Genomic DNA, 24,401 nt, shown 5'->3' on the forward strand with positions numbered 1-24,401 from the left:
AATCAAGTATGCCGGCTCTTTGTTCACAACACTGAGAATGAGTGACAGCTGCATTTTTCCAGTAAATGTTGCTGTTAGGTTTATAACAGGTAGTATATCTGCTGCTTTTGCATAGGAAGAATGTAACATCTTGCACAGTTTACATATGTAGAAGATAGTGACTTTAGACCACTGTGACGTTAATATGATTTGTCATGAAACAATTTGTTTCTTTAACCTCTGGAGGTCCTGGGACCATTTTGTGGCTTTTGCGTTTTTCAGTTCTAAGCCATTTGCACTGTGTTGAATGGAATATAGCCAAATTTTCCCCAAAAAAAGTTTTTTAAACTTTATTTTAAAATTTCAGTCTGACTTCCTTAAATTAGCTTCAGTGGTCGATTTGTGCCCCATTGAAACCCATTATAAACGCTATTTTTCATTGTACGATCATTATAACTAATTGAAGGGCCATCCTTTGGAGTCCGGGCCTTAAAATTGTATTCTTTTTTTTTTTGCTCACCAGGTAGCGACACAAATTATCTGCAAATTGTGAGCGAAGAGGAGATCGATGGGAACAGCCATAGGATGATTTTGACAAACTCACGGACAATGACTTTGCTCCGGAAGCAGCGTACAGCGTCTGACTCACCGTGTGCCAAATGCACACAGAAACTCCCCACGCCCGCTGTCGGAGGTACGAAAAGTGCTGATGTTTTCGTTTGAAAACGTGAAAAATAAGTATCGTTACATTACCATTGAGTTTGAGGGTTACAACAAAAAATTATATTTTTAAATTTTAAGGCGGCACGTTGACGTCACGACAACTTTCTTCCGGTCTATCCGCCTTGTTGTTACGCTCAACTTGTTTACATCCCCAAGTCCTCTAGTTTTATAGTCAACGACAGCAGAGCACTTCTAAACATCGGTGATAAGGTTGCACATGTAATCTTGGACACTTTTAAACCCAACCAGGCTGCCCGTCTTTTGTTGTTCCACTCGACATGCCGCTAATCTATCCGCTAAGGGCACAGCGCCAGGTAAAACGCGCTGCGTTCGCCTCTATTTTGATACATTTCAGTGCGTGTTGTACTTGTATAACTATGCATGTGACAAATAATAATAATCTTGAATCCTACTGTTCACACATGTTATCGTGCTATGTGACCTGCCATGCCAAATTAGATGGAACAAGTTTCCACTAGGTTGTGATTATGCGCAAAGTATTATCTTTGTGTCATGAATAACAAAAAGAGTAAAAAAAAAAATTAGTGTCGTTACATTCAGTGTGAAGGCTACAACAGAACATTATATATTTGTTTTAATGTGGTATCGGACGTGTCGTGCTGGGGACACCGGGACCCAAACACTATCCCACCCCTGCAGCTACTGGCAGTAGGCACTGGAGCTGCGGCTGCTGGAGCCACTGAGAGCCGCCGCTGGAAGCACAACTTTCCCGATTTCCAGCAACATAAATAATCATGTTCATCCTTGTAAAGTAAATGTTTTTCCCGTTCAAAGTGATCTTGTTTTGTTATTTAGACTTTTTTTTTTTATTATTTTAGAACAAAACAAGGTAATAAGCATTTAGTGTAAGCAAAACATGATAAACCTGATATGGCACTATGACATTTAGTGCGCTTCTGCCAAAAAAATATTAATGTATCAAAATGAATGTCAGTGGTAATCATTGGACCATCCAAAGGCCTAATTATAATAACAAACGAATATTACTTCAAATGTATTTTATGGAAAATATTTAAGTTTTGTTTTTTTTTCCAGCTAAAAAACCAGTGCGCTCATGTAATGAAACTGGGATTTAAAGGGTTAAAACCCCTGAAATATAATTAAAACTTTATGAATATTTCAGGGAGAAGTAGTTTTAAAAGACTGACTCATTTAAAGTGGAAAAAATATGAATATATAATATTTTTATAGCACTTTTTGGGGCGTGGCCGTTTTGTGGCCTTAGGACCCTTAAAGGGTGCATTTTTAAGGGCCTATTAATGTAACTATGCCATCAGCAGTGCTTTGTCAGTCCTCTTGTGCAGATCCAGCTGATCATTGAGCTCCTCTGGCCGCTCTTCCTCTTTGTCATTCTTATCTCTGTCCGTCATTCGCACCCTCCTTACAAACAGAGCCAATGTGAGTGATGCTGTGATATTTGTGTCTCTTCACAAACACGCTTACACGTCTTAAAAATGACCTTTTGCCAACTGGTTAAAGAGGATTAACTCCCTCAGAGTGAGTCTTGTGCCACACACGCACATGTGTGTTCTTGACCTGCTTTGATTAGTTCTCTATAAACATGTAGTGACATAACTGGTAACCTAAGAAAACACAGCATGCCAGGTCAGAGTGTAATGGGCAGTTAGTCTGTGCATGATAAAGTTACATCTCAATAACTTTGAGTTTAAGAAGATGTAAACTAGACCAAGTTTTACCTGAAAGACAGGTGAACTTCAATTTTACTAGAACAATATACAGAGGCATTTATGGTAACTGCAACGCTCAAAGGATCAATAAACGTTCTGTATCAAACACGAAACCTACACGAAATGTTTCCAAGTGCTTCCACTGGACTACAATCAATAAGGCTGAACATTAAAGTTTTACATATATATACAGCCATGTGAGAAAGGTCGTCACAGGACTTTATGCAGTTCTGTAAAAAACTAAGCCCACCCATGACTCCTTAGCTTGTAGGTCCACATTAAGCAGCAATAACTTGAAGTAATCATTTATTAATCTCTCTTAGGGTTGGGGAGAGATTTTGTCACACTCTTCATAGCATTGCTGTTCATCACCTTTAGCGTCAATAAAGGTGGAGAACTGAACAAATCACCACCTATGAAGTTGAAGTTTGTTCAGATAAAACTTTACAAACCTAAGTTGTTTCACCATCTTCTTTTTGTAGAAAAGAGGCTTTCTCCTGGCAACCCTTCCAAAACAAGACAAACTGTTTCAGTCTTTTTTAAATTGCACTAGCATGAACGTTAGCATTTAACACGCTAACTGAGACCTGTACAGTATGAGATGTAGCTCTTGGGTTTTTGCAGTTTCTTGAACATTGCATAGTCAGACCTTCGATTCAGTTTTATTTATATAGCACTAAATCACAACAACAGTTGTGTCAATGCTCTTTATATTGTAAGGTAGACCCTACAATAATACATACAGAGAAAAACCCAACAATCACATGACCCCCTATGAGCAAGCACTTTGGCGACAGTGGGAAGGAAAAATTCCCTTTTAACAGGAAGAAACAGGTGGATTTGCTGGGATGTCCACTAATGGGAAGATTGTGGCACTGTTTTAATACACAGCTGAATCCTAGGATAGGATGTTAGGATTATTGCTCAGTCTAGTACCTGGAGGATGTATTTTAGGTCACTTCCACAGTATTTTCATTGTTTTGTGGCTCAGGCTGATCTCCTTTCCTTTCCTTGTAGGTCACTTTCCAAACAAAGCCCTGCCATCAGCAGGGACCTTGCCCTGGATTCAGGGCCTGCCATCAGCAGGGACCTTGCCCTGGATTCAGGGCATTATCTGCAACATCAACAACCCTTGCTTCCACAGCCAGACACCAGGGGAGACACCCGGCCAAGTTGGCAACTTTAACAACTCCATGTAGGTAGATCAGAGATTAAAAACATGGCCAGCCGCCTAGAGTGGTGCAGTTTAGAGTAGTTTTAAGGGTACAGTACTAGTATTCTGATTACAAGTGTTCTGAAACAAGAAAAACCATAAGTAAAAGTATATTTTAGAAATAAAGCAGATGGAAAAACCTCAGCTGCGTTCCTGCAGCTTTCAGCTCATTTGCAAAAATGTGCATACTTTGCATGAGTTTATATAAACACATCCTATAGGAAGAGTTTTAAAATATTTCAGAAGGAAATCAGAACACTTGTCTTCAGGCAATATGAGGTAACAGCTCTCAGTTTTGCATTATTTTTTGAGGTGTCTCAGTAGTTCGGTACTGTACACAACAGAAATCATTGAAAGGCAAATTTAGGATTAGCAGGCAATATGATTGAATAGACTTGGTCTGTATACAAACATGAAGTTAGTGCAAAAACCTTCTTTGTTTTTAAAAGACATAGAAAAAAACCACAAGAATATATACAATGAAAGGAATATTGGATTAACTTTGACGTATCTGAGCAGGTCTTAGGGTAACAGTAGCGGCCAGCAGTCGATCTGTATGTGTGGTTTAAGCATAGCAGAATGATTGTGTCTTATTGCTGTTGTGAAAGCAGGACATAGTGATTGCTTAGCTTGCCCTGCCTCGGTCATATTGAGTTACTTCCTCTGTCAAACAGTTACTGTTTGACAGATTTTATAAGGATAAAATCTGTCAAACACGTCAGTATGAAAAGGAAGAAACAATCGGATGTCATGTGCTTCCTGAAAAAACTACAAATGAACTGTGCTAACTTTAAGTTTTAAGTGTTGATACTGCAAACTCAGCTGCAAGCTCTATTCTAGATGTTAAGTGTTGATTCTAGCTTGGACTTTGATTTGTGGGGCTTTGTGGGGTTTTGGTTGTAATCTTAATCTGTTTATTTCCACTGCAGATCTCCCAGTAAAACAATACCTGAGACCCAATGAGACATTTTCCGCCTTCCTCCTGACCAATGCCAGCATGTCACCTGTGACTGTGGAAGAACTGCTGAATGCTAGACTTAATTTTCAGGTTGGTTACTGACTTAAATCACAAATAAACCCATTATCTGCTCCATAGAACTAAAACTATTTTGACCTAAGTGGTTAATCCCTTTTAGAATGAAAGATATAATCTAATGTAAAATTTGATACAGAATAAATAATATTTATTACAGAGAGAAGAAGAAGAAAGATATAATGCAAAATGAAAATAAGATTTCTGTCACTAACAAGTCTTTGAGGTGTTTGCTACAGTTACATTTCGTTCTGAAAAGCAGTTACTGTCACTTGTTACAGGAAAGTCTGGTCATTTGTGATGATATTTTAATGTAAACTGTTAGTTTTCCCTTTAAGGCATCACTGAATTTTTTTTGTTGGGTCAGTAGCAAGTTTATTACCTTTGTATTGTTTTTGTCTGATGGCCAAACATCCTTAAAAGTACGTTTTTGTCCACTCCAGACTACACTGGCTGTAGTGGAGATGCAGCTAAAGGACATGGTGTGTAATAGGAGCATCCTAGAACAGCTGCTGACAGTGGATGGAGGAGAAGCCGCCATGACTGATCTTCAGACCCAGATGTGTGACTTACCAGCTGATGTGCTGCAGGAGACCGAGCGCCTTTTCCTGTCTCAGCTCGACTTGACGAAGTTCTTGACGGTAAGCACTGGCTGATGGAGAAACCAGCGCGAAATTTAGTGAATTCAAAGCAGCACGAGTAACACGGGCCAACTCTTGTCCCTGTCAGAGAGACCGTCTAATGGCCAACGCTGGAGAACTCAGGGCCATCAGTCAGGCTGTCACCTCAGTTTCCCAGGAGCTCACTGCCCTCCTGGATGATGTAAGAGCACATTAGATTCAGTCTGTATCTCTATTTTAATCACACTGGACATAATCAGTTCGAGGTGCTTCAGGACCTAAGACCATCAGACCTTCATCATTTTTTGTTGTATTACAATTCGTCTTTCTCACCCGTTTTCGCCCTTCATTTCTGCCTCTTCTATGCTTCTTTGTTCCTCCTTCACTTCTCTCAGATCGCCTCCCTCTCCAGTTTTGCAGACATGAGCGCGGCTCTTCGTGTCCTGTCTCCAGAAAATCGCACAGCGATGCCCAGAGAAAGTTTCAGAGCTTTTTCAAAGATCGTGTGCGGTCACCATGAACTTGACGGTGAACGCATCCCGTCCCTTAACTGGTATGAAGACAATGACATCAAGTCCTTTTTGGGCAAAAATGGCACAGAGGATGTGAATGTGGAGCACAACAACAATACAAGTAAGACGCTGTGCAGTTTCTGTGGCAGGATGTTAATGGCAATATGTGCAGACAAGACCTGGCTTGAGGCCTTGATCCTTCTGTACTTCAGGGTGCACTTGCACCACTTAAATCAACACAACCCCACTGAGAAACACCTGTGTTGTTTAATGATTGTCATGCTTGGCGGGTGTTTTGCTTCCTGCAGCTCCCTTCTGTAAAAATCTGGTCCAGGCGCTGGAGTCCATCCCTCTGTCTCGCATTGTGTGGAGAGGAATCAAACCTTTGTTCATAGGAAAACTCCTCTACACACCCAACACTCCCGCAGTCCAGCAAGTTATGAAAGAGGTACAGCAATCTTATTGTAGTGAAGTAGATTCTGGGGTAGGATTGTACATGATGTCCACAAACGCACCACTGACATCCACACCTTCCCAGCCTACAATTAGCAGGCTTATAAGAAACAGCTGCACTTCACTACCAGAAGGAGGCATTTGGCAGTCTTGTCCATCCAAGGTGGCTGCGAGCATTAGGCAGTTAAGTGCTGCAGATCTCTCAAGGAAAGCTACTCAGTATTGCCCTTTAGAGAGTGGTAAGTGGGACCCTCGTGTTCATCATAACGTGGCATAGTAGGGTGGACTTTGACGACTGTTTCCCTCTTTTGTTGCAGGTTTGCACTATACTGCTGCTGTCTTGTGTTATGCTGTTTTGTTTGTTACGCAATGCTTTTATAACGAACAGTAATTTGGGGTGTATTTGTTTGATGTAGATCTTTTACTAATTTGTTTAACGTTTTATGTTTTCTTTTATTGCTTTAGTGGAGGTGCGGCCGCTTGTTGAGGGGCTAGGCACGTGAGGTGGAATCCCCTCCCCGATGCATGCGAGTGTACACACCGGGCATAGGTAGATTGTGGGTTGCCCCTCCCTGGAGGTTTCTTCCTGTTAAAAAGGAGTTTTTCCTCTCCACTCTTGCCAAATGTTTGCTCAGAGGATTGTCTGATAGTTGGGGTTTTCCTTGTGTTATTTTTAAGGTCTTTATCTTACAATATGACATTATATGAAAAATTAAATTAAAAAGGAAATCTTGACTGTAAGATGTGTCAGACGTGACTTCTTAAGCTAACTTTAAGTTCGGTTCCGCTGAAGGTGAACCAAACATTAGAAGACCTGCAGATTATCCAGGAGCTAAATGAAGCCTGGCTTGAGGTGGGACCACAAATCAAGAGCTACATGGAGACCAGTGTGGAGGTTAAGATGCTACAGGTCAGACTTTCTCTCACTACAAGAGGAAAGAGTGAAATGTATAGCATTTTTCAGCATTTTCATTCATAATAATGTGTCTGTGTATGTGTTTGAGACAGGATTTGTTAAGGCAGCCAGAGATTGCAGTACTGGTTAACCTGCGTTTGGAAGACACACCCTGGACAGCTTCACGCATCGCACGCTTCCTATCGACACCCTCTCCAGATATCCCACAGAGGCCCGGAGCACCGCTGACCTGGCTGGACATCTACAATGACATAAACCAAACTATCTCCACTCTTGCACAAGTTACAGAGGTTCTCCTCCTTTGCTGTTATTTATTTTTAAATATTAATAAAATAGAAAAGTGAAGTTTGCTTAAAGCCTAATTCCACCTTCCTTGTGATTGTCTGTTTATATCTTCCGCACGTTTTCCTTCGTCTCCTGCAGTGCTTCTCTCTGAACAAACTGGAGGGGCTGGAAACTGAGGGTCAGCTGATTGAAAGAGCGCTGGAGCTACTAGAGGACAGGCAGTTCTGGGCAGACGTGGTTTTCCTGCTGCCCAACACTTCCTCGTCTGAGCTGCCCCCACATGTCACCTACAAGATCCGAATGGACATTGATGATGTGACCCGCACCAACAAGCTCAAAGACCGGTACTGAGAAGTACTGTTCCTGTTATAGCTCATTACTATCAGCAGTAGCACGTTCCTTTTAACCAACACTTTACAGCAGTTAAACACAGGGCTGCTCCTGCTGTTATTGTTTGTTCTGGATAATGCTGTAATTAATGTGCAATTAAACTAACCATGCTGAGACAGCCTCATCATGAAACAAGGAAGACCTTAGGACGGTTTCTCTAGCACTTTAATTCTTGATTTCATGATTTCTTTCAACTTCAGGTTTTGGGATCCGGGTCCAGCTGCTGACCCCTTCAGTGACATGCGTTACATTTGGGGTGGTTTCGTGTAAGTTCAGGACCTAGTGGAGAGACCGGTGAGCCGAGTGCTTACCGGAGATCGACAGACTACTGGCATCTACATCCAGCAGATGCCCTACCCCTGCTATGTGGACGATGTGTGAGTGGTGTGCAGTTGTAAATGGATGTTGTGAACTCTCTTGATCTATAGTCAAATTTTTCGTGTAGAGCAGCAGTAGGTGAGGAGAGAGAGTTACACTGGATCTGGCCATGGTACTTCATCTTTCAGCTCAACTACTGGGGAGGTGTTCCCCTTGAAGCAGGCATGCCGATCCCCCCTGCACCTACAGAATAGAATGAAGGTACTGTTTCATTTTCAACTGCAGGTTCCCAAAGGAAGGCTCATTACTGCCACTTATCGTTTATATAAGGTGCTTTTTTTTTTTTTTTTTTTTTTTTAATTGGACAGAGTTTTAGTAACCTGTCATCCTGCACCGTGATGACTTTTGAGCTTGGCTCTTCATGCCAGTTTAAAGACATTCCTGGCAAATTTGCAGTCTTAAGACCATTAAGTACAAATCAAGGTAATGAGATGAGACTATAAGCCAATTAATTAAAAAGATTTTAGAAAACAAGGAGACTGAAGTTGAGCCTAGACTTCATGACTTCAAGCTACCCATAATCCTTTTCAATTTGTTTTTTGTGTTCATGCATTTGTTTTGTTGTTTTAAGGCATAATGTGCTGTTTTCCCTTAGCATATTCACATATTTAAAATTGCCTCTTTATACCTGTAATTAGATCACATTGAACCAGAACCCAGTAACATGATTCTGGGCGTAAGCATCAGAAATCTGGTGAAAATCTACAAGAAGGGGGGGGAACTGGCCGTAAACCACTTCTTCTTGTCCTTAGCGGGCGACCAGCGGCAGTGGTCTGCCGTGCAACCAGTACGCTGCTGTAGGTGCCGCAGGTTCTCTTGCTTGACCAACGATTATCTTCCACGCTTTCCGATCTAAGGCGATGGTTCTTGCCTGCTCGAGGTCAAGTCGAAGGGCGTTCAAATCATCCTGGATTTGTTTCATCCATGTCTTCTTTGGTGCATTTTGATGCACCCTCCAATCGGTGGGGTGGGTCAATCAGAGTAGGCCATGGGGGTAGCGGCTCGGGTCCATTCGACAAAAATTAAAGAAAGTATATTTAATAATTCAACAAGACCCACACCTTCAACACATGTACATTCAGACTTTGGAACAGCCTCAACAATGCTGCTGTTCAATAGTTTTTACGGCTTTAATGTTTCCAACTGATAAGGAGAATGAGTGCATTTCATCAAATGTGCGTCCAAAGGCTTTAAACATCCGCTTTGTCTGTAACAACAGTATCACTGTATAACTACAGTGCATTGTTGTTTACTAAAATTCAACATTTTCAGATGAAAATATGGCTGCTTTTTGTTTTTTTTCCCACTGTAACACACCCCTCAATGCCATTTTTAGGATATTCTTGGTGATCCCATTTTTTTCATATTCATGCTTTTGAGAGTAAGGGGAATCTAATACGCACGTTGTTACAGTGTATTTTACTACCAGCTGTGAGGGCTCTGCGTTTGCTTTGAGCAGACTGTTTTTATTTTGTCTCGTGAGTGCGCGTTTTTTCAAACAAGATCCTCAGTTTGATTTTGTTACCACAAACTTTGTGTGAAGTTCACAACAGAGGTAAAGAGATTTAAACACACAAGTTTAAGGAGGCATGCAGGGGTTGGACCAGCTGCACAGGACAGGTGAAGCATTTTAGTAAACAACAATGCACTGTAGTTATACAGTGATACTGTCGTTACGGACAAAGCGGATGTTTAAAGCCTTTGGACGCACATTTGATGAAATGCACTCATTCTCCTTATCAGTTGGAAACATTAAAGCCGTAAAAACTATTGAACAACAGCATTGTTGAGGCTGTTCCAAAGTTTGAATGTACATGTGTTGAAGGTGTGGGTCTTGTTGAATTATTAAATATACTTTCTTTAATTTTTCGAGCCACAAAAGCAACAACATTTAATTTTCTTCTGCTTGATTCTCGGCCTCGGGTAGCTCTACTCATCATTGCTGAGTCAGTTGTGTGTTTGTGCTACTTTTTTCAAGGAGCAGTGGATTATTGGTAAGGGTGACTTTATGTGTTTAGTTAAGTGGAAGTACTGTGGAAAGTTTTACCTTACATACATAGATCTAACAGTACAGGATCTGAGGTAACTGTTTACAAGATGTTATAATCTATCCAAAGGTTCTTTGGAATTTTACATTGATAAACATTATCCTTAACATATTTGACCCGCACTAACTACTATGGCCGTCATACTGTCATTTAGAATTGTTTAAATAACTTGTGTCTTAAGTCCTTCCATCACACAGAAAATTAAAAAAAAAAAAAAAGTCGCATGGTTCACTTTTACATCACAAAATGTTAGAAATATAAGTCGTTCATAACAACCTGAAAGGTTGGGAGTTTAAAATGCAAACCAATGGAAGCAGCAGTAGAAGACTATAATGTCACAGAGCACACGGTGTCTATTATTGTGTAGACATGTATAAATAAGAGCTTAATTTCTTAATAAACAGGTGGAGTGGTCTTTATCAAAAGTAGAATTTACATCTGTGGCTAAACCATTGTACCCAAAAACTTTAAAAATCTACTGTGTGTGAGGCTGTGTAAGTAAATCTGGCCCTTCACACCCGCGTGTAACAAACCATTTGTTGGGGTTTGTGGATTTGACACCTCAGCATTGTGAAAGTGGGGAAACATGTTTGTGGCTGAGCACAAGATTTCTGCTTACAACTTAGAATCTCAGTTCTAAATGAAATTCAGATGTGTTTTTTTTTTTTTTTTTTTTTTTAAAGTGTGGCTAATGTATTATTTGACTTCTAAGGCATGCGCGCGCGCGCACACACAAGAACAGCAACTACACAGAGAAAAAGAAGAGGGGTAGTTTTACTACGCATCATAAAAACGCAATCATGCGTCTTCCAACTGTATCTTTCTGTTCTGGCTTTAGAATCATTGGTGTTTTACTGATCTGTACTTTGGGAGTCATACTGGGGAGAAAATGGTAAGGTTTGATAGACTAAATCATTACACACACAACTTCAAAAACCTAAAGCGTGTGTGAGACTGCTAGCTGTGTGGTTCAGCAATAAACTTATCTACAAATGTGTTAGTAAAGAGTGACGTGTACTTCTGTCCCATTAAGCAACGGTTTAACAAATTTCACTGCAAGCTACAAAGGAATCTGGATTGAAATGGAACATAGTAGTGATGGATTAAGTGCAGGAAACACTAGTATAAGGTGGCTATGGAACAAATCTCCTTCAGCGTTCAAATGACCAAAGTGAGGACTACAAGCGTTTCTCTCAGTTGGTTGTGTTTAGAGAAAAAGCAGCTAAATTCACTGAGACTGCTCAACATTGTTAGTGAGTTAACTCTGGATATCTGCGGGTTTGTCAAAACTTGGAGTGAACAAAAACAGTAAAAGATGCAGACGGTGAAGGTCTGGTTTATTTCATGAACACAATGAAACATTTTACAGTCCACAGAGCAAAGTAGCATACATGATAAATAGATGCACATAACACTGACAGTGAGAAGTAAAACTCATCGTCTTACCACATGTTATATTCTGTAAGCTTAAAATAAACCACAGAAATTAGAGTTTAGTGTTTTAAAGTCATCTATTAAAAAAACATTACTGAAGTGACACTTTAACGATGCTTCATATCACCGTGTTTATGATGATAAAACATGTTCTCTCATTAGTAGATGTCTGCGCTGTCACTTGTCATGAAAATGTCCAGAGCCAGGGTTTCCTCTTCAATTACCATTGATCTATAATAGGGCACACAAAAGATTGGTCACATTATGCCCATAAACAACATGCTTTTATACAAATCATTGTGACACAAATATTTAGATTCTTGTTTCACAATGTGCATGAACTCAAAATCTTTAGTGTTTCATATTCATAAAGTATCACAAATAATACATTTATACCATTGTATGAGCTACACTTCTTGTAAAAAATGATTGGAAATGTGTTTGAAAAAGCTCCTGCTGTGACCGACCTTCTGTGAGGACACACACACACGGTATATTACTACTAACAGCCTTTATTGAGACATGCAAGGCCCGAGCTGCAACGTGTTGAAACAACGTTCAGAATACCTTTTTTTTTTTTTTTTTTTTTTTTTTTTTAAATAGTGTAGACTGTTTTGATCGGATTTCTATTAAAGAGAGATTTTCTCCTACTTTCAGGCTGACGGTAGAGGAGCATGTGTGGTTTTATGGCTGTATGAAGGGTCTGTCTGAAGCAGAGGTGAAGGCGGAGCTGGACACTTTGCTGGAGGATGTGGGCCTCCTGCACAAGCGACACAAACAGACCAAAAACCTTTTAGGTAAAGTTACTAGTTTAACCTCAGTGTGTGAGACTTTATGCATGGAAAAACAACAGGTTTGTTTTTCAGTTTTCTTTTCAAGCTTAAAACTTTCCGTTTGTCAGGCGGCATGCAGAGGAAGCTGTCTGTGGCGATAGCGTTTGTCGGAGGCCTTTATTCAGGCGAGACATAAAAATCCAACAAGCAGCAGAAACACAAAGGCTATTGATTCAAGTGGGGTGGAAACACAGGCAGGCATGATGGGGTTTAAGTGCACACTAGGGTGGTTGATGGCAATGGAAGACGCCAGGGAATTGTAAAAATAAGAGTTGTTTTACGGTTATCTTATTATTGCATCAGAATCATATTACAAGCATTGCCTTAAAACATTTATTGAAGCTATGGGCATTACATTAAAGTTTGTATTACAGTGATTGTTATAACCTCATGTTAATCCTCTATTTACAGGTACCAGAATAATTATACAATCTTTCGTTGCAGGGGTAACCATGATCATCTTTATACACATTGCAGTTTCGTGCTCATTATGGAGTTGTGCTCACGTCAGTAAGGGTTAAAAGCTACAGTCGGCGGGATGTCTGGCTGATCTATTGTGTAAAGCGACGCAGAGCGTAGAAGGCCGTACATGCTTACAAGACACTTACATCATGTTATTTGAGGATCTCTTATTCAGTTATTTTTTTGTTAATCTTTAAGTAGTGTGTATTGGTAATAATTACTTATTACCTCATTTACTTATAATCAGTAATTGTTTTTGCATTAGAGAATTTCTTTAGGCTGTCGGCCTTATGTTACAACTCCTATTACAGGCATCGTCATAATCCCATATCAGCATTTTCTATTACAGGTGCTGTGATAATCATTTTATATACATGCATTGTATTTTCTGTTCTTGCCAATGAGGGGGCTCGATCAACTAGTGGAGGGTCGGAAACTTTGTTCGGCGCGAGGACCGAACAATCTATTGTGTTCAGGATCTTGAGCCACGAAGAGAACACGCCTACAAAACACATATACCATGCTATTCACCAGTATCCTTTATTCATTTATAGCCTTTTATTAAGCTTTGAGCAGTGGCATTTGATTAGAACATTTATTCAATGTATTACATGTATGGCTTCAGTCAGTTTATGGCACACATGAAGAGCTGGGCCCTGTCTTCATAGACAGAGTGAATGTTGAAGTCGAGGCACACACGCAGACACAATCAGTGGTGAAACCCAGGGTCAAATAGTTAGAAAACAGTTTGCAAGGCCTTGTTGTTGTCTGATTGTCTTCGCAGGAGAGACGGTTTGTCCCAGGGGATAAGCGGAGTGAGGAGATTATGGGGAAGGAGCATCCTGTCCACCCACTACATGGACGAGGCAGAGTTGTTAGGTGACTGGATCGCCATCATCTCTCAGGGGAAGCTGTGCTGCTGTCGCTCACCACTCTTCCTTAAATCTCAGCTGGGGTCTGGCTACTACCTCACTGTGGTGAAGAGGGAAGGACTGGACACCAGCACTCCCAGTAATTTCCGTATTTCCACCAGTGCCAGCTCCAACAAGCTCCCTCCTCTCATCAAGGTTTTTCATTTATATTCATCATAAAAATGAAAGCAAATTTAAAGTTTTAATTGTTTATCTATTACCTTGCTGTTATATAGTTTTTATAATTTGTACATAAGTTTAAAGAAAGCACAGAAATGTGGAGTACTGAAAGAACCGTTCTCTGCTCTATGTTTCAGGGCAGCGACTCATCACTGAGTGAAGACACCGGGCTGGGAAGTGAGGATAGCAGCTCATGTGAGTGTACACTACATTAATTGATCATTAGCAAGGTTGAGCACCTCTGTAAAAGCAGACGTTTTGGTGGTTTGTTGGTCTGGAGCAAAGAAACTGCAATTATCATTTGCAGATGAGACCGAAACAACTATATTAGCGCCACATTTGGCAAAAACAAAGCACAACATTTCAGTACAAACACCTCATATCAACTGTCAGCGCAGTGGTGGAGGGGTGATGATTTGAGCTTATTTTGAAGCCACAGGATTTGGCCATCACATCAAAGCTTGGTCAAAACAGGATGAATGATCTCAGGACAACAGAACAGCTGAAAAACTGAAGAATCGAGGCTTTGCACTCGCCAAGTCCAGACCTCAACCTGATTAAAATGCTGTGACCTGTGCATAAATGAATGCACACAAACATCAATGAACTAAAGCAATTTTGTAATAAAGGTGGGTTTAAAATTCACCCACAGCAATTTGAGAGATTGATAAAGTCTTATAGAAAATGGTTATTTCAATTTCTTGCTGTTAAAGCTGGTTCTACAAACTATTTAGTCGTGGGCTGTCCGTAGACTTCCTCCTGTTTTGCATTAAATGTCTGAAGTTGCATTTTGTCGGGTTTATGTGTAGCTTTGAATATGTAGCTTACAATAGGAGAGACTGAAAATGTTGAGTGCATGTTTGAAAAAAATCTTTAGAAGCAATTTAAAATCACATTCATCTTCATGGCAGCTTTGCTGTCGCTGGTTCAACACCACATCCCTGGTGCCGGACTGGTGCAGGAGTCTAGACGTGAGGCGGTAATCAACCTGCCGCAGATGGCCGCCAAAGACAGCAGCCTGGCCATCCTACTGATCGCACTGGACCAGAGACTGACTGAACTGGGAATCAGCAGCTACGGGCTGTTGGACAGCACGCTGGAGGAGGTGAGACAATGTTACAGTTACATTTCCCAGTTACATCACTGGAAAATATGAAACTAGGTCAGTGAGTGGTTGGTTGTGATAAAACTAGTATAAAAATCTCCTATTACACACTAATCAATATAGTGAATGCACAGTCCACAAGGGTGACGTAAAGGTAAACGGATTGAATGGCGTATTATCTGTCTCTTCAGGAAGGCTGGATATTTGTGGAGCTGCCGTGCCAGTAACAGGCTTAACATTAGCCTTCGATTAGCACTGATAGCAGATTTGTGGAGCCTGATAAGTCACCTTTGCATGATTTACCTTCTCACTCTCTGCTCCTTTGCAAGGTTTCTGGATGCTCCCTTCACTGTCCCCTGCAGTCTGCAGCTTACACTGTTAAGGAAATGCCTCAGTTTAAACTTAAAATTGCTTTGGCTGAGTTTTTATAAGAAACTCCTGCAACAGAGTAGCAAATGTCCTTTAAGACATTGTAGATTTCCACTCTTTCCACAAATAAAACGTTGTGGGGTTTATTTATTATCTTGTTTTCGTTTTCACACTCTTTCAAAGAGTGCCTTGTTGTGCATGTACGGAGGATTTAAATTTAAAGTATTTTTCAGATCTTTCTGCAGGTGGCAGAGGAGACAGGTGTGGACACTGAAGCAGAGGTGCAGCCTGAATCACCCCACAGCCAGCCGCCGTCAGGACGGGTGGGGTGGCTGTAGCGCTACAGCACACACATACAGATCAGGTGGCAGAGCAGGTCACACGCTAACCAGAAGGTCGGTGGTTCGATCCCAGGCTGCTCCAGTCTGCATGCCAAATATCCTATGGGCAAGATACTAAGTGTTCCCCATGTTTTTTCCTCTGCCAGGAAGGGTGAATGTGCAGAGCAGGTGAATGTTAGGCTGATATGCACTAAGTTTAGAAGAAGTGCTTGTGTGAATGGGTGTGGTTGGGTGAATGAATTAAGTTTGTGCTTGTGTGAAAGCGGTTTGAGTGCTCAAAGTAGAGTAGAAAAGCGCTATATAAGAACCAGTCAATTTACCATTTAACAAGGAAAAAGCCTCATAGAAAAGGTACTCTCAGCTCACAACTGGCTGAAAATATTTATTAGATGAGATTGATTTTTTTTCAGTAGAATATAAGTAAAATGCAAAAAAAGTAGATGTAAATTATGACATTTCAGTTTTTTCTCTGGTTTATTTTGCCTCTGTATCCATGGACGTGTCTAGGTCCAAGTATTTATCAGTTAAATGTACATTAACAGTCCAGGTTCTCACATTGCGTTTTTCTTGTCAGCAGAACCTCAGGAGACAGACCTGCTGAATGGCGATGGCCACGGTGGGGTGCCTGCAACCGGCTGGTGGCTGACGTGGCAGCAGCTGAGAGCGCTCTTCATCAAACGCTGGCTTTACGCTCGGAGGAGCCGTCGGGGAATCTTTGCCCAGGTTAGACTATCTGTCAGCAGCTGACTTAAATATCCACCCACTTCTATCGCTATGCTTTTTTTCTTTGAAATTAGCTGCTTGTCATTAGCTATGTTGCAGAATGATAGTTATTCTGAAACATAGACGGATATCTTTAAGGATGTCTCGATTTGTACCTGAGATCGTTCTCCCTGATGTATTTGTGCTGATCGCCCTGCTCTTCAGCCTTATTGTTCCTCCTTTTGGGAAGTGCCCTGCAGTTGCATCCCTGGATGTACGGCGAGCAGTACACCTTCTTCAGGTACCCCACTGAGTCGTAACTGCCTACAAAAGCTCCCTTTTGTTTTCCTCTCTTGGCATCTTGTTTCTGTTATTGAGCATATTATTAAGGAATTCTTTCATCTGTTTTTTATATTTACAGCAACGATGATCCTGGAAACCCAGCCATGGAGAATCTGCTTGAAGCTCTCCTTGACCAGCCTGGATTTGGTACCAAGTGCATGGAAAAGGAGGACAACATGACGTAAGATCATCCCATTGAACTGGTTTCAGTGGTATTTATGGAGGCAGTAGTAAAGATAGAAGGACTTGTGGTGCTGAGACATCATGATGTTAAATACAGTGTATTAGGCACCAGAAAATATTTATTTTCCTTACACAGATATTATTGCTGTGGCTAAAATGTATGCACGTTTTCAGAAAGTGTCGGTTTTAGTTTGGTTACAGAGTGGTTGGACAATATAAAACCTCCAGTGGCATTCAGCTGAAATTGCATCTCTCTATAAGTAAACATATAGATTTGGGTAAATCTGCATCACTGCACATCGATGACTATAACACCAAAACTGTCTTCTCCCTGCAGGGATCCTCAGTGTGAAGCTGGGCGGGGTGGTTTATTCATGAGGCCACAGTTATCTTACTCTACCTGGGACATGTTCAGCAGAGGCAACTGGAGCAGAGACAGACCCTCACCTGAATGTCAGTGCAGCACAGAAGACGTCTACCGAATGCTCCCCGAGTGTCCTGAGGGTGCTGGAGGGCTTCCACCTCCACAGGTCAGCGCGGGATCAATCGGGACTGATTTACTGTAACACAGTGATCAGTAGGGATGGGTATTGATAAGATTTTCACGATTCCGATTCCATTTTCGATTCTGTTTAACGATTCGATTCTTTATCGATTCTCTTATCGATTCTTATTTTTAAAAAGGAGAACACTAAGGTCGATTAGCTTAGAATTTTGTTTTATATCTTCTCTTTGAACAAGAGAGAAATTTAGGAGTAACATGGCCTTACAAACCCAACAGTGAGATCTTAAGAGATCCTTAAGAAATCCAGCCTATGGCTCTTCAATGGGGTGTCACAGGGTCCCCGGGGAAAAAAATTGTAAATGTAAAATAATAAAATAAATATTCTTCTGTAGCAATAACAAAGTATAACATAAATTATTCTGTAGCAATTACACAAGAATATCCAGTAATGTCCCTGCCTACAATTAAACACATTCACTTACCATCTGCTGTGGCAAATGGGTGCAAGGCTTTGACCACAAACTTAGTCACTGCTCTGTGACATTCGGGCCTGAAAGGAGACGCTACCGGTAGACTGCAGCGACAACTGCCAGCGAGCGCCAGCCAGACTCTGTCTGTCTCTCTCATCATGGTCACCTAAATGCACAGTAATGGTAGATTTACCTGCCGCATTAACGGGAGAGGACGTGCAAACGTTACTGCTGCTGCTGGGTTGAGATTCACGAGTCCGGAGCGGAATTAAAAACACGACATTCATTTAAGTTCGTCGCGTGTTTTGTGAGCAAATGCTTTTGCATGTTCGTAGTGTTTCCTCCCTTAAATGAAATATCTACTTTGCAAGTATTGCAAGTTCCCTGTTGTCATCCGTTCTCGTAAAGTATAAACAAACTTTTAAGCGTTTGAGCCGCTTAGGCGCCGTGTTTCCTGTCAGGTACGCTCCGCAACGTGGTGACGTCATTCGGGGCGACTGGAATCGATAAGGGAATCGTTTACAAAAATGGCAAACGATTCCAAGGAATTGAAACAGTGGGAACCGGTTCTCAACAAGAACCGGTTTTCGATACCCATCCCTAGTGATCAGTGAAACGATCTCTGCACCATCAGAAAATATCACCAGTTAACTCATAACAGAACCAACATTATCTGATTTTTTTTTTTTTTTTTTTTTTTTTTTTTTTTTTTGTCATGAAATGTTTGTTTTCGTTAAATACTGTAGACTATGTCAGTACTGTACTGGACCCCAGTGCTTTCAACTGACCTATTGCAGTTTTTTATTTTTCAGATTAAAAGGCCGACTGGAGACATCCTGCAAAATCTGACAAGTTATAACATCTCAGATTACCTGGTGAAGACCTACGCTCAAATCCTTCATTAACTCAATACAATAAAAATATACACATAGCTATCATTTATTTTGATCCCAATTGACCGAACACTTCACAGTATTCATAAATGTCTTCATAAACTTTGACTGATTTGCATATTTCCATCATGATTTTAACTCTGTGATCGCTTGTCTCTCTCTCTCTGCCTTTAATAGCCTAAAAACCAAGAAGTGGGTGAATGAATTCAGGTAAGCTGTTAAATTACACTTATCACAGTTAAATAGAGGAGATATTTTGTATATATCTCTTTAAATGCTTTGTACTGGTTTACATGAACTCGGTTGAACCACCTTTGTATTATTTCTAAAATGTATCACAGATATGGTGGCTTCTCCCTCGGAGGCAGAGCTGTATCTCAAACGCAATATCTCCAAGACTCGGTCATGGCCATCAGGACTCGTTTCCGAGTCCCACAGGTACAGAGAGCCTTAAGATGAGTGCTTTAATAAGACTAATTCCTTTTTCTACCTTTACAGAGAGAATAGCAGGGAAAATGGAAGTAAAATATTTAAAAGGGCTGGAAGTTCTACTGCTGGTGCCAGGAAAAGCTAGTCCTGACCAGAGCACCGGCTAATAACAATAAAAAGCCTCACCCACCATCCCCCACGCCACATGATTCCCCATTAAAGCAGTCAACACTGAGAGTGTGCTTTTTGCTTCATCACAGAACAGTTCACTGGGAAACCTGCTGCACAGACTCCCAGAGGTCTTAGGAGGGCTGAACAGTGAAAACAATGTGAAGGTAAATGAGCATCTTTTTATCTGTCTGTTGGCGACTGTCAAGCCTTTGAGTCGCCGAGCAGCTGAATAGGGGAATTATGTTGACGCGCCCGCTGTTCAAAACGTAAGTCAAAGTTCCAGATTAAAAACTTCTTTATTTGTTATCAAATCCTTAAAATCCGTAGAAAAACAGTGATCAAAGAACATTCTAAGCTTGAGCGGTCAGCAAAAGTCGACTTCCCCCATCACCCACTCATTCACAAAAATTCCCTCGGGACATGAACAGGTGATATAGCAATCACTATTACTATTACCGACACCACGTGACCCAAAGCTACGCCCATCCACAACATTCCGGCCCCTAATTATAACACTCTCACAGTAATAATTACACATCCGACACCATAACTCAAGACACACTTCATCACATCACAAACACCCAGTGAGACAACATAACATACTCAAAAGTCCACCAAAGTTATTTTCTCATTTCTTCTCTTCTTTTCTTCTGTTGACACATGATCAGTCAGTCATAGGCCAGAGGTTACCAGCACTTAGCCTAAATATAGACAGTCTGTGATGTGCATCTCATAACAACAAAGTCAATTCAAAGTTAGTTATGTCACATTGTGTCAAAAATGTCACCGTCATGGGTCAGAGGTCTCCTGAAGAAGGCATATCTTTGTTACGGGTCTGCACACATGGCTGGTTGGAGTCTTAATCCAGACCTGACGCACAAGCCCCTTTTCATCTGGTGCAGCTCTGGTGACTCTCCCAATGATCCAGGAACCACGAGGTGCAGAATCCTCCACTATGAGGACCACATCTCCAGGAACAAAGTTGCGTTTAATCCTTCCCCATTTCTGGCGCTGCTGAAGTTGTGGCAAGTACTCTTTAGTCCATCTTTTCCAAAACAGGTCAGATATATATTGAACTTGCCTCCATCATTTACGTACGTAGAGATCGTCCCTCCGGAACAGGCCAGGTGGTAAAGACGGGTTGGACTTGAGAAGAAGGAGATGGTTTGGTGTTAAGGCTTCCAGCGTAATGGGTCTACTGTTGAGGATTGACTCCACTTCACAAAGAGCAGTTTGGAGCCCTTCCTCGTCCAAATACTGTGTTTGGAGAGTGGAATTAAGGACCTTTCTGACAGAACGAATCAACCGCTCCCATGCTCCGCCATGATGCGATCCAGTTGATAATAATAATGTAATGATAATGTATACTTTATTGATCCCCGTGGGGAAATTCTTCTCTGCATTTAACCCATTCATTCAGTGAAGCAGTGGTCAGCCACCAGTGTGGCGCCCGGGGAGCAGTGTGTGGGGACGGTACCTTGCTCAGGGGATTCGAACCCCCGACCTTCCGATCATGGGGCAACCGCACCTACTGAGCTATCCCTACTGGAGCTATCCCTTCAAAGACAGAGCCTGGAGGCTCTTAAAGATCCATTTCAGCGCAGTTCCTTCTGAAAGACAGAGAATCGTCGTCAGGCGTGTGGAAAAGAGGAAATTGCTTTACTGCGCAATATATTAGATAGTTAGTAATCAGCCATTGTAAGCTGGCCAGGCGCAGTTCTTGTACCATAGTGACACCTGGGCGTCTTGCGATGAAGCGTACGTAATCTGATAGGCGTGTGAGGATTACTATTGCAAAAGAGGAAATTGCTTTACTGCTACAATATATTAGATAGCATATTAATCAGCATTAATATTATCGCGTTACTGCGTTACAGCGTTTAAAAGCTGATTTTGCATAAAAGTGGCAAAACAGTTGTGCGTGGGAAAGACAGCTTTTGCAGATTTTTTTGCGAGAACGTCTCATGACACGTTCGTGACAACAGCTGTCTGCAGATCATAATATATCGAAAAGGGACAGAGTGTAGCATGCAGCGTTTAAAGCGTGGAAGTACTGACCTTATTTTGAGTTTGATTCCATAAAAAGTGACAAAAACATTAGTGTCCGTTGTGCGTGGAAGAAAACTACTTTTTACAGCGAAAAACCCCTAAACTTCCAAGCAAGCACCGAGTGTACTACGACGTAATGTGAAATTCACAGAGAAACTCATGATTCTTCCACTGACCGCCTGCACACCTGCACCAGGGTAAACCTCCTCCGCCTACCCCAGTCCTGCTTTACAGGTAATAGAGCAACAGGACCGCTAGTCTTTGATTTTATTTATTTTCTGCTGTGTTTTACTTGCATCTATTTGAAAGAGTGAGTGTAAACACAAAAAAATATTTTATTTTATATGCTGAACAAAATAGGTTTAAATGTTAAACCTTCTTCCAGTCAGAGAATGTTGCATACAACCACTTTCAGTTATTTATAAAACAAGTTTTATAAAAAGAGACACATTTGCATTTTGTGATGAATTATGCAGAAAAGTAGTTGAAGCTTTATCACCCAGGGTAATTTAAAAGGTCTCTAAGCTTACATTCAGTAAAGCGGATGACTGTCTGGGTAACACATTAGTAACTGATTACTTTTTTCAAGTAACTTGACCAACACTGTTTAACACACTGACACCATATTAATCCTTATTACAGGTGCAGCACAACATCAGTATTATTATGTTTTATACACACACACATATATCACATAACCTAGAAGCTAGGTAATTTCTCAAGCTTCATTCATAGTGACTGTCTGAATTGTTAGCCGGGAGCTTAAGAAAGAAACATGTTGCAAAACACACATATTCATTGACAACATGTATTGAGCAAACATGTTGCACGGGAGCTTTCTTGACAACAGTGGAGAGGACCAGCCCTGGAGACTGCAGAGGCCCGAGTCCATTGCCTTTTTGGAAGAAGATGCCAAAAGAGGAACCTCTATGTTGCATTTATGCTTAAAATACATGAATGTTCTGTACATGCAAATTATGTGCTTGTAAACGCTAGAAGGGCGTTATAATACCCTGATGCTATAAAAGCAGTCTGAAGTATAATTTTGGTGAAGACCCTTGCTGACATGTGCAGTGACTGTCTTCCCGCGCGTGTACTTCAATAAAAAGATCACTCTGACCCAAATCTTCTGGACTGTCTTGCCTTTGTACTCTCCACCAATTCTGAACCCTTAACAATTTAAAAGCATCACCCAACTCAACCCGAAAAGCCCTGTTTTGGGGACAGTCCACATCCCAGGCTTCCCTGAAGTTTAAAGTTAAAAGTTAGACGCCCGAAACCCGGTTTCTACTGACCAAAAAAGTGCATAAACCGTTCCGAACGGCAAAGTGGTCCAACCACTAGTTATTCTGGAGTGCCCCAAGCTCCACAGTGACCAACTGACTATCCCTCATAGAGGACGGAGTCTAAGCGTCCCCGACTCCGGCAAGCGTTACCTCTGAGCGATGCACTTGTTAGACTCCCAGAGTCCCGTGTTATACAATTTAATTATTTTGAAGACACCCCGAAAATCACAAACCCACCATATCGGTGTCCAAGCCCGGCTTTATATTCAATTGTGACTTTATTGTCACAAAATACACCAATTGCCTATCACACTAAAATCCTTTTTCACTGTAAATACATTAACTTGTCTTAATTCACTTTTCTTTTACAGTTATTTCTTATTCACGACCATTTGTAACTTCTCTTAATCCTTTTACTCTTATATTCAGTACTTCTCCATATGCATATGATACCCAGAATGGCAACTTCTTAAATGATCATAACACAAACATTCACCAGTAATCTAATGAGTAGACATTAATTTAAACATCCAATTCGGCACACTTCGGAATAATTCAACAGGTAGTGCCTACCTTTTGCGATGGGCTGCCCGTTTGTCCACTCAGATCGACCACCGGATCCTGTCTGTGAGACCCCCTTGGACGTCTACAATGCCAACAGCGTCTCTCCCTACCAACCGCGGCCAATGCACCAATTGTTAAGGGTTCAGAATTGGTGGAGAGTACAAAGGCAAGACAGTCCAGAAGATTTGGGTCAGAGTGATCTTTTTATTGAAGTACACGCGCGGGAAGACAGTCACTGCACACGTCAGCAAGGGTCTTCACCAAAATTATACTTCAGACTGCTTTTATAGCATCAGGGTATTATAACGCCCCTTCTAGCGTTTACAAGCACATAATTTGCATGTACAGAACATTCATGTATTTTAAGCATAAAATGCAACATAGAGGTTCCTCTTTTTGGCATCTTCTTCCAAAAAAGGCAATGGACTCGGGCCTCTGCAGTCTCCAGGGGCTGGTCCTCTCCACTCGTCACCTGTTGTCAAGAAAGCTCCAGTGCAACATGTTTGCTCAATACATTCAGGCCTATGCTTAAATCTAGTTCTAGGTTATGTGATATATGTGTGTTTTGTAAGCATGTGTGCAATCTTTCTTAAGCTCCCGGCTTCTTAACCAATGTGTCACCCAGACAGTCACGCTGAATGAAGCTTGAGACCTTTAATTACCTGGGAAAGCTTCAACTCTTTATGAGCACAGGACTGCAATGTGTGTATAAAAACATAATAATACTGAAAGTGGTTGTGCTGCACCTGTAATAAGGATTAATATGGTGTCAGTGTGTTAAATGATTACTATGGTGTCCGTGTATTAACTGTCACCTGGCCAGCTTAAAGCTATACGCGATAATATTAATGCTGATTAATATGCTATCTAATATATTGTAGCAGTAAAGCAATTTCCTCTTTTCCACAGGCGT

The 24,401-nt window shown here is 41.2% G+C and overlaps 1 pseudogene; it reads left to right on the forward strand.

The window, feature by feature from the left end:
* Positions 1-3,221: 3,221 nt before the first annotated feature.
* Positions 3,222-24,401, forward strand: part of LOC116335697 — a 33,632-nt pseudogene continuing 12,452 nt past the window's right edge.

Source organism: Oreochromis aureus, linkage group 12, assembly GCF_013358895.1.
Source record: "Oreochromis aureus strain Israel breed Guangdong linkage group 12, ZZ_aureus, whole genome shotgun sequence".
Classification (NCBI taxonomy): domain Eukaryota; kingdom Metazoa; phylum Chordata; class Actinopteri; order Cichliformes; family Cichlidae; genus Oreochromis; species Oreochromis aureus.